This window comes from Thermobia domestica, chromosome 4, assembly GCF_964235325.1.
Source record: "Thermobia domestica chromosome 4, izTheDome1.hap1.1, whole genome shotgun sequence".
Classification (NCBI taxonomy): Eukaryota; Metazoa; Arthropoda; class Insecta; order Zygentoma; family Lepismatidae; genus Thermobia; species Thermobia domestica.
Genome location: NC_137457.1, coordinates 81,199,145 through 81,211,685, shown reverse-complemented (window position 1 = coordinate 81,211,685; position 12,541 = coordinate 81,199,145).

Below are 12,541 nucleotides of genomic sequence, written 5' to 3'. Positions count from 1 at the left end.
TCGCTTGAACTTGACGGTAAATTTCTCCTAAAGAGGGTAATAATTGACAAGGAAAAAAATGACTTCTCACGAAAGAGGGTAATAATATCCCGGGCAAATTGTATCCTATAGCTAAACCCACTTGAGCTTGACAATAAATTTCTCCTAAGAAGGGTAATAATTGAACAGGAAAAAATGACTTCTCACCAAAAAGGGTAATAATTTCCCGCGCAAAATGTACACTATAGCTAAATTCCCTTGAACTACGCAGTAAATTTCTCGTAAGAGGGGTTATAATTGACCAGAAAAAAATGACTTCTCACGAAAGAGGGTAATAATTTCCCGCGCAAAATGTACCCTATAGCTAAATTCCCTTGAACTACACAGTAAATTTCTCGTAAGAGGGGTTATAATTGACCAGGAAAAAATGACTACTCAAGAAAGAAGGTAATAATATCCCGGGCAAATTTTTACCCTATAACTGAAATTGCTTGCTCTACACAGTAAATTTCTCCCCATGATGGTAATAATTGACCAGAAAAAATGACTTCAAAGAAAAACTTTAATAATATCACGGTCAAATAGTACCCTCCTGCTAAACTCCATAGAATTGCACTATACATTTCTCCTAACAAGGGTAATAATTGAAGGGAAAAATGACTTCTCACGAAAGAGGGTAATAACATCCCAGGCAAAATGTACGCTATAGCTACACTCGCTTGAACTACACAGTAAATTTCTCCTAAAGAGGGTAGTAATTGACCAGGAAAAAATTACTGCTCACGAAACACGGTAATAATTTCCCGTTCAAATAATACCCTATAGCTAAATTTGCTTGAACCTGACAGTAAATTTCTCCTAAAGAGGGTAATAATTGACCAGGAGAAAATGATATCTCACGAAAGAGGGTAATAATATCCCGGACAAATTGTACAATATAGCTAAACTCACTTGAACTTGACAATAAATTTCTCCTAAGAAGGGTAATAATTGTACAGGAAAATATGAATTCCCACGAAAAAGGGTAATAATTTCTCGAGCAATTTGCACCCTATAGTTAACTCGCTTGAATTACACACAAAATTTCTATTAAACATGGTAATAATTGACCAGGAAAAGATGAATTCACAAGAAAAAGGGTAATAATATCCCGAGCAAATGGTGCCATCTTGCTGAACTCTATAGAATTACACTATACATTTCTCCTAAGAAGGGAGATAATTGACCAGGAAGAAATGTATTCTCACGAAAGAGGGTAATAATTTCCCGTGCAAAATGTAGCCTTTAGCTAAACTCGCTTGAACTACACCGAAAATTTCTACTAAGAAGGGTAATAATTGACCAGGTTAAATGACTTCTCACGAAAGAGGGTAATAATATCCTGTTCATTTGTACCCTATAAATAAAATCGCTTGAACTACACAGTACTCTGTAGCTAAAGTCACCTGAAATACACAGTAAATTTCTCCCAAAGAGTGTATTAATTGATCAGGAAAAAATGACTTCTCACGAACGAGGGTAATAATATCCCGGTCAAATAGTACTTTCTTGCTAAACTTTAAAAAATTACACTACACATTTCTCCTAAGAAGCGTAATAATTGACCAGGAAAAAATGACTTCTCACTTAAGATGGTAAAAATATCCCGCTCAAATTGTACCCTATAATTAAACTCGCTTGTACTACAAAGTAAATTTCTCCTAAATGGGGTTAATAATTGACCAGAAAAAAAGACTTCACAGAAAAAAGTTTAAAATCTCCATGGCAAATAGTACCCTATACTAAAAGTCGCCTGTAATACACAGTAAATTTCTCCTAAAGAGGGTATTAATTGACCAGGAAAAATGACTTCTCACGAAAAAGGGTAATAATTTTCCTGGGAAATCGTACCCTGTAGCTAACTAGCTTGAACTACAGAGCAAATTTCTCGTAAAAAAGTAATAATTGACAAGGAAAAAATGACATCTCACGAAAGAGGGTAACAATATCCCGGGCAAATTGTACCCTATAGCTAATCTCGCTTGAACTACACAGTGAATTTCTCCTAAAGAGGGTTATAATTGAACAGGAAAAAATGACTTCTCACGAAGGAGGGTAATAATATCCCTGCAAATTAGTACCATCTTGCTAAACTTTATAGAATTACACTTTACATTTCTCCAATGAAGGGTAATAATTGATCAGGAGAAAATGAATTCTCACGAAAGAGGGTAATCATTTCTTGGGCAACTTGTACTCTATAGCTAAACTCGCTTGAAGTACACAGTAAGTAAGCTTGCACTACATAGTAAATTTCTCCCAAAGGTGGTAATAATTGACCAGAAAAATGAATTCACAAGAAAAACATTAATAATATCTCGGGCAAATAGTACCCTCCTGCTAAACTCTAAAGAATTACACTATACTTTTCTCCTTAGAAAGCTAATAATTGAACAGGAAAAGATGAATTCTCACGAAAGTCGGTAATAATTCCCCGGGCAACTAGCACAATATAGATAAACTAGCTTGAACTACACAGTAAATTTCTCCTAAGAAGGTTAATAATTGACCAGGAGAAAATGACTTCTCACTAAAGACGGTAATTTTTTGCCGGGCAAATTGTACCCTATAGCTAAACTCGCTCGAAATACACAGTAAATTTCTATTAAAGAGGGTAATAATTGACCAGGAAAAAGTCACTTCTCACGAAAGAGGGTAATAATATCCCGGGCAAAATGTGCGCTACAGCTAAACTCGCTTGAACTACGCAGTAAATATCTGCTAAAGAGGGTAATAATTGACCAGGAAATAATGACTTTACAGGAAAAAGGGTAACAATTTCGCGGGCAAGTTATACCCTATACCTAAATTCGCTTGAACTTGACAGTAAATTTCTTCTAAAGAGTGTAATAATTGACCAGGAAAAAATGACTTCTCACGAAAGAGGGCAATGATATCCTGGGCAAATTGTACCCTATAGCTAAACTCACTTGAACTTGACAAAAAAATTCTAAAAAGGGTAATAATTGAACAGGAAAAAATGACTTTTCAAGAAAAAGGGTAATAATTTCCCGGGCAATTTGCACCCTATATCTAAACTCGCTTTAACTTCACAGTATATTTCTTTTAAAGAGTTTAATAATTGACCAGGAAAAAAATTACTTCTCACGAAAGAGGGTAATAATTTCCCGGGCAACTTTAACCCAAAGCTAAACTCGCTTGAACTACACAGTAAATTTCTCCTAAAGAGGGTAATAATTGAAAAGGAAAAATGACTTCACAAGAAAAAGGGTAATAATATAACGAGCAAATAGTAACCTCGTGCTAATCCCTATAGAATTACAATATACATTTCTCCTAAAAACGGTATAATTGACGAGGAAAAAATTACTTCTCACGAAAGAGGGTAAAAATTTTCCTGGGAAATTGTACCCTGTAGCTAAACTAGCTTGAACTACAGAGCAAATTTCTCGTAAAAAATTAATAATTGACCAGGAAAAAATGACATCTCACGAAAGAGGGTAACAATATCCTGGGCAAATTGTACCCTATAGCTAAACTCGCTTGAACTACACAGTGAATTTCTCCTAAACAGGGTTATAATTGAACAGGAAAAAATGACTTCTCACGAAGGAGGGTAATAATATCCCTGTAAATTAGTACGTTCTTGCTAAACTTTATAGAATTACACTTTACATTTCTCCAATGAAGGGTAATAATTGATCAGGAAAAAATGAATTCTCACGAAAGAGGGTAATCATTTCTTGGGCAACTTGTACTCTTTAGCTAAACTCGCTTGAACTACACAGTAAGTTTCTCCTAAAAGGGGTAATAATTGTCCAGGAAAAAATGACTTCACAGAAAAAAGGGTAATAATATCCCGCGCATATTGTACCCTATAGCAAAATTCGCTTGAACTTCACATAAAACTTCTCATAATAAGGGTAATAATTGACCAGGAAAAAATGACTTCTCACGAAACAGGGTAATAATTTCACGGGCAAATTTTACTATATGGCTAAACTCGATTTAACTACACAGTAAATTTCTCTTAAAGAGGGTAATAGTTGACGGGAAAAAATGACTTTTCACGAATGAGGGTAATAATTTCCCGTGCAAATTGTACTCTATATCTAAACTCGATTTAACTACACAGTAAATTTCTCCTAAATTGGGCAATAATTGACCAGGAAAAAATGACTTTTCACGAAAGAGGGTAATAATATCCCGGGAAAATAATACTCTATAGCTAAACTCGCTTTAACTGCATAGTAAATTTCTCCTAAAAAGGGTGGTAATTGATCAGAAAAAAATGACTTCTCACAAAAGTGGGTAATAATTCCCCGGGCAACTTGTACCTTATAGATAAAGTCGCTCGAACTATACAGGAAATTTCTCCTAAGAAGGGTAATAATTGACCAGGAGAAATGACTTCTCACTAAAGACGGTAATTATTTGCCGGGCAAATTGCACGCTATAGCTAAACTCGCTCGAGATACACAGTAAATTTCTCCTAGAGAGGGTAATAATTGACCAGGAAAAAATAACTTCACAGGAAAAATGGTAATAATATCCCGGGCAAATAGTACCCTCTTGCTAAACTATATAGAATTACAAATACATTTCTCCCAAGAATGGTAATAATTATTACCAGGAAAAAATGACTTCTCACGAAAGACGGTAACAATATCCCGGGCAAAATGGTACCCTATAACTCAACTCGCTTGCACTACATAGTAAATTTCTCCCAAAGGTGGTAATAATTGACCAGAAAAAATGACTTCACAAGAAAAACTTTAATAATATCTCGGGCAAATAGTACCCTCCCGCTAATCTCTAAATAATTACACTATACATTTCTCCTTAGAAAGCTAATAATTGAACAGGAAAAGATGAATTCTCACGAAAGTCGGTAATAATTCCTCGGGCAACTAGCACAATATAGATAAAATAGCTCGAACTACACAGTAAATTTCTCCTAAGAAGGTTAATAATTGACCAGGAGAAAATGACTTCTCACTAAAGACGGTAATTTTTTGCCGGGCAAAATGAGCGCTACAGCTAAACTCGCTTGAACTACGCAGTAAATTTCTGCTAAAGAGGGTAATAATTGACAAGGAAATAATGACTTTACAGGAAGAAGGGTAACAATTTCCCGGGCAAGTTATACCCTATACCTAAATTCGCTTGAACTTGACAGTAAATTTCTTCTAAAGAGTGTAATAATTGACCAGGAAAAAATGACTTCTCACAAAAGAGGGCAATGATATCCCGGGCAAATTGTACCCTATAGCTAAACTCACTTGAACTTGACAATAAAATTCTAAGGAGGGTAATAATTGAACAGGAAAAAATGACTTTTCACGAAAAAGGGTAATAATTTCCCGGGCAATTTGTACCCTATATCTAAACTCGCTTTAACTACACAGTAAATTTCTTTTAAAGAGTTTAATAATTGACCAGGAAAAAAATTACTTCTCACGAAAGAGGGTAATAATTTCCCGGGCAACTTTAACCCAAAGCTAAACTCCCTTGAACTACACAGTAAATTTCTCCTGAAGAGGGTAATAATTGAAAAGGAAAAAATGACTTCACAAGAAAAAGGGTAATAATATAACGAGCAAATAGTAACCTCGTGCTAAACCCTATAGATTTACACTATACATTTCTCCTAAAAACGGTATAATTGACCAGGAAAAAATGACTTCTCACGAAAGAGGGTATAAATTTCCCGCGCAAAATGTACCTTATATCTAAATTCCCTTAAACTACACATTAAATTTCTCCTAGGAGGGGTAATAATTGACCAGGAAAAAATAACTTCTCACGAAAGAGGGTAATAATATCCCGTGCAAATTGTACCCTATAACTAAACTCGTTTGAACTAAACAGTAAATTTCTCCAAAAAAGGGTGGTAATTGATCAGGAAAAAATGACGTCTCACAAAAGGGGGTAATAATTTCCCGGGGAACTTGTACCATTTAGATAAACTCGCTCGAACTACACAGTAAATTTCTCCTAAAAATGGTAATAATTGACCAGGAGAAAATGACATCGCATTAAAGACGGTAATAATTTCCCGGGCAAATTGTACTTTATAGCTAAACTCCCTCGAAATACACAGTACATTTCTCCTAAAATTTGTAATAATTGACCAGGAAATAATGACTTTACCGGAAAAAGGGGATCAATTTCCCGGGCAAGTTATACACTATACCTAAACTTGCTTGAACTTGACGGTAAATTTCTCCTAAAGAGGGTAATAATTGACCAGGAAAAAAAGGACTTCTCACGAAAGAGGGTAATAATATCCCGGGCATATTGTACCCTATAGCTAAACTTACTTGAACTTGACAATAAATTTCTCCTAAGAATGGTAATAATTGAACAGGAAAAAATGACTTCTCACCAAAAACGGTAATAATTTCCCGGGCAATTTGTACCCTATATCTAAACTCGCTTGAACTACACAGTAAATTTCCTTTAAAGAGGGTAAAAATTGACCAGGAAAAAAATTACTTCTAACGAAAGAGGGTAATAATTTCCCGGGCAAATTTAACCCAAAGCTAAACTCCCTTGAACCACACAGTAAATTTCTCCTAAAGAGGGTAATAATTGACAACGAAAAAATAACTTCACAAAAAAAGGATAATAATATAACGAGCAAATAGTAACCTCGAACTAAAACCTATAGAATTACACTATACATTTCTCCTAAGAAGGGTAATAATTGACCAGGAAAAAATGACTTCTCACGAAAAAGGGTAATAATTTCCCGCGCAAAATGTACACTATAGCTAAATTCCCTTGAACTCCACAGTAAATTTCTCGTAAGAGGGGTTATAATTGACCAGGAAAAAATGACTTCTCACGATAGAAGGTAATAATTTCGCGCGCAAAATGTACCCTATATCTAAATTCCCTTGAACTACACAGTACATTTCTCGTAAGAGGGGTTATAATTGACCAGGAAAGAATGACTACTCAAGAAAGAAGGTAATAATATCCCGGGCAAATTGTACCCTATAACTGAAATTGCTTGCTCTACACAGTAAATTTCTCCCAATGATGGTAATAATTGACCAGAAAAAATGACTTCACAAGAAAAACTTTAATAATATCACGGGCAAATAAAACCCTCCTGCTAAACTCCATAGAATTACACTATACATTTCTCCTAAGAAAGCTAATAATTGAACAGGAAAAGATTATTTCTCACGAAAGACGGTAATAGTATCCAGGGCACATTGTACCCTATAGCTAAACTCTCTTTAACTGCACAGGAAATTTCTCCTAAAGAGGGTAATAATTCACGAGGCAAAAATTACTTCACAGGATAAAAAGTAATTATATCCTGGGGAAATAGTACCCTCTTGCTAAATTCTTTAGAATTGCACTATACATTTCTCCCAACAAGGGTAATAATTCAAGGGAAAAATGACTTCTCACGAAAGAGGGTAATAATATCCCAGGCAAAATGTACGCAATAGCTAAACTCGCTTGAACTACACAGTAAATTTCTCCTAAAGAGGGTAGTAATTGACCAGGAAAAAATTACTGTTCACGAAACACGGTAATAATTTCCCGGGCAAATAATACCCTATAGCTAAATTTGCTTGAAACTGACAGTAAATTTCTCCTAAAGAGGGTAATAATTGACCAGGAGAAAATGATATCTCACGAAAGAGAGTAATAATATCCCGGACAAATTGTACCCTATAGCTAAACTCACTTGAACTTGACAATAAATTTCTCCTAAGAAGGGTAATAATTGTACAGGAAAATATGAATTCTCAACAAAAGGGTAATAATTTCTCGAGCAATTTGCACCCTATAGTTAACTCGCTTGAATTACACACAAAATTTCTATTAAACAAGGTAATGATTGACCAGGAAAAAATGAATTCACAAGAAGAAGGGTAATAATATCCCGAGCAAATAGTGCCATCTTGCTGAACTCTATAGAATTACACTATACATTTCTCCTAAGAAGGGAGATAATTGACCAGGAAGAAATGTATTCTCACGAAAGAGGGTAATAATTTCCCGCGCAAAATGTACCCTTTAGCTAAACTCGCTTGAACTACACCGAAAATTTCTCCTAAGAAGGGTAATAATTGACCAGGTATAAATGACTTCTCACGAAAGAGGGTAATAATATCCTGGGCAATTGTACCCTATAATTAAACTCGCTTGAACTACACAGTAAATTTCTCCTAAAGGGGGTAATAATTGACCAGAAAAAATGACTTCACAGAAAAAAGTTTAATAATATCCCGGGTAAATAGTATTCTGTAGCTAAAGTCACCTGAAATACACAGTAAATTTCTCCCAAAGAGTGTATTAATTGATCAGGAAAAAATGACTTCTCACGAACGAGGGTAATAATATCACGGTCAAATAGTACTTTCTTGCTAAACTTTAAAAAATTACACTACACATTTCTCCTAAGAAGCGTAATAATTGACCAGGAAAAAATGACTACTCACTTAAGATGGTAAAAATATCCCGCTTAAATTGTACCCTATAATTAAACTCGGTTGTACTGCAAAGTAAATTACTCCTAAATGGGGTTAATAATTGACCAGAAAAAAAGACTTCACAGAAAAAAGTTTAAAATCTCCATGGCAAATAGTACCCTATACCTAAAGTCGCCTGTAATACACAGTAAATTTCTCCTAAAGAGGGTATTAATTGACCAGGAACAATGACTTCTCAAGAAAGAGGGTAACAATATCCCGGGCAAATTGTACCCTATAACTAAACTCGCTTGAACTACACAGTGAATTTCTCCTAAAGAGGGTTATAATTGAACAGGAAAAATTGACTTCTCACGAAGGAGGGTAATAATATCCCTGTCAATTAGTACCCTCTTGCTAAACTTTATAGAATTACACTTTACATTTCTCCAATGAAGGGTAATAATTGATCAGGAAAAAATGAATTCTCACGAAAGAGGGTAATCATTTCTTGGGCAACTTGTACTCTATAGCTAAACTCGCTTGAACTACACAGTAAGTTTCTCCTAAAAGGGGTAATAATTGTAAAGGAAAAAATGACTTCACAGGAAAAAGAGTAATAATATCCCGGGCAAATTGTACCCTATAGCAAAACTCGCTTGAACTTAACATAAAACTTCTCATAATAAGGGTAATAATTGACCAGGAAAGAATGACTTCTCACGAAACAGGGTAATAATTTCACGGGCAAATTTTACTATATGGCTAAACTCGATTTAACTACACAGTAAATTTCTCTTAAAGAGGGTAATAGTTGACAGGAAGAAATGACTTTTCACGAATGAGGGTAATAATTTCCCGTGCAAATTGTACTCTATATCTAAACACGATTTAACTACACAGTAAATTTATCCTAAGGAGGGTAATAATTGTCCAGGAAAAAATGAGTTCCACGAAAGAGGGTAATAATTTCCCGTCAAATTGTACCCTATAGTTAAACTCGCTTCAACTGCACAGTAAATTTCTCCTAAAGAGGGCAATAATTGGCCAAGAAAATATGACTTGACGGTAAATTTCTCCTAAAGAGGGTAATAATTGACCAGGAAAAAAAGGACTTCTCACGAAAGAGGGTAATAATATCCCGGGCATATTGTACCCTATAGCTAAACTCACTTGAACTTGACAATAAATTTCTCCTAAGAAGGGTAATAATTGAACAGGAAAAAATGACTTCTCATCAAAAAGGGTAATAATTTCCCGGGCAATTTGTACCCTATATCTAAACTCGCTTGAACTTTACAGTAATTTTTTTAAGAGGGTAAAAATTGAACAGGAAAAAAATTACTTCTCACGAAAGAGGGTAATAATTTCCCGGGCAAATTTAACCCAAAGCTAAACTCCCTTGAACCACACAGTAAATTTCTCCTAATGAGGGTAATAATTGACAACGAAAAAATAACTTCACAAAAAAAGGGTAATAACATAACAAGCAAATAGTAACCTCGAACTAAAACATTTAGAATTACAGTATACATTTCTCCTAAGAAGGGTAATAATTGGCCAGGAAAAAATGACTTCTCACGAAAAAGGGTAATAATTTCCCGCGAAAAATGTACACTATAGCTAAATTCCCTTGAACTACGCAGTAAATTTCTCGTAAGAGGGGTTATAATTGACCAGGAAAAAATGACTTCTCACGATAGAAGGTAATAATTTCGCGCGCAAAATGTACCCTATAGCTAAATTCCCTTGAACTACACAGTACATTTCTCGTAAGAGGGGTTATAATTGAACAGGAAAGAATGACTACTCAAGAAAGAAGGTAATAATATCCCGGGCAAATTGTACCCTATAACTGAAATTGCTTGCTCTACACAGTAAATTTCTCCCAATGATGGTAATAATTGACCAGAAAAAATGACTTCACAAGAAAAACTTTAATAATATCACGGGCAAATAAAACCCTCCTGCTAAACTCCATAGAATTACAGTATACATTTCTCCTAAGAAAGCTAATAATTGAACAGGAAAAGATTATTTCTCACGAAAGACGGTAATAGTATCCCGGGCACATTGTACCCTATAGCTAAACTCTCTTTAACTGTACAGGAAATTTCTCCTAAAGAGGGTAATAATTCACGAGGCAAAAATTACTTCACAGGAAAAAAAGTAATTATATCCTGGGGAAATAGTACCCTCTTGCTAAATTCTATAGAATTGGACTATACATTTCTCCTAACAAGGGTAATAATTGAAGGGAAAAATGACTTCTCACGAAAGAGGGTAATAATATCCCAGGCAAAAATTACGCTATAGCTAAACTCGCTTCAACTACACAGTAAATTTCTCCTAAAGAGGGTAGTAATTCACCAGGAGAAAATGACTTCTCACGAAAGAGGGTAATAATATCCCGGGCAAATTGTACCCTATAGCTAAACTCACTTGAACTTGACAAAAAATTTCTCCTAAGAAGGGTAATAATTGAACAGGAAAAATGACTTCTCACGAAAAAGGGTAATAATTTGCCCGGCAAATTGTACCCTATGGCTAAACTGGCTCGAAATACACAGTAAATTTTTCCTAAAGAGGATAATAATTGACCAGGAAAAAATGATTTCACAAGAAAAAGGGTAATAATATCCCGGGCAAATAGTACACTCTTGCTAAACTCTATAGAATTACACTATACATTTCTCCTAAGAAGGGTAATAATTGACCAGGAAAAAATGACTTCTCACGAAAGAGGGTAATAATATCCCGGGCAAATATTACCCTCTTGCTAAACTCCATAGAATTACACTATGCATTTCTAATAACAAGGGTAATAATTGACCAGGAAGAAATGACTTCTCACGAAAGAGGGTAATAATATCCCGGGCAAAATGTACGCTCTAGCTAAACTCGCTTGAACTACACAGTACATTTCTCCTAAAAATTGTAATAATTGACCAGGAAATAATGACTTTACCGGAAAAAGGGGAACAATTTCCCGGGCAAGTTATACCCTATACCTAAACTCGCCTGAACTTGACGGTAAATTTCTCCTAAAGAGGGTAATAATTGACCAGGAAAAAAATGACTTCTCACGAAAGAGGGTAATAATATCCCGGGCAAATTGTATTTTATAGCTAAACTCACTTGAACTTGACAATAAATTTCTCCTAAGAAGGGTAATAATTGAACAGGAAAAAATGACTTCTCATCAAAAAGGGTAATAATTTCCCGGGCAATTTGTACCCTATATCTAAACTCGCTTGAACTTTACAGTAAATTTCCTTTTAAGAGGGTAAAAATTGAGCAGGAAAAAAATTACTTCTCACGAAAGAGGGTAATAATTTCCCGGGCAAATTTAACCCAAAGCTAAACTCCCTTGAACCACACAGTAAATTTCTCCTAAAGAGGGTAATAATTGACAACGAAAAAATAACTTCACAAAAAAAGGGTAATAATATAACGAGCAAATAGTAACCTCGAACTAAAACCTTTAGAATTACACTATACATTTCTCCTAAGAAGGGTAATAATTGGCCAGGAAAAAATGACTTCTCACGAAAAAGGGTAATAATTTCCCGCGAAAAATGTACACTATAGCTAAATTCCCTTGAACTACGCAGTAAATTTCTCGTAAGAGGGGTTATAATTGACCAGGAAAAAATGACTTCTCACGAAAGAGGGTAATAATTTCCCGTGCAAAATGTACCCTATAGCTAAATTCCCTTGAACTACACAGTAAATTTCTCGTAAGAGGGGTTATAATTGACCAGGAAAAAATGACTACTCAAGAAAGAAGGTAATAATATCCCGAGCAAATTGTACCCTATAAGTGAAATTGCTTGCTCTACACAGTAAATTTCTCCCAATGATGGTAATAATTGACCTGAAAAAATGACTTCACAAGAAAAACTTCATGACAGTAAATTTCTCCTAAAGAGGGTAATAATTGACCAGGAGAAAATGATATCTCACGAAAGAGAGTAATAATTTCCCGGACAAATTGTACCCTATAGCTAAACTCACTTGAACTTGACAATAAATTTCTCCTAAGAAAGGTAATAATTGTACAGGAAAATATGAATTCTCAACAAAAAGGGGTAATAATTTCTCGAGCAATTGGCACCCTATAG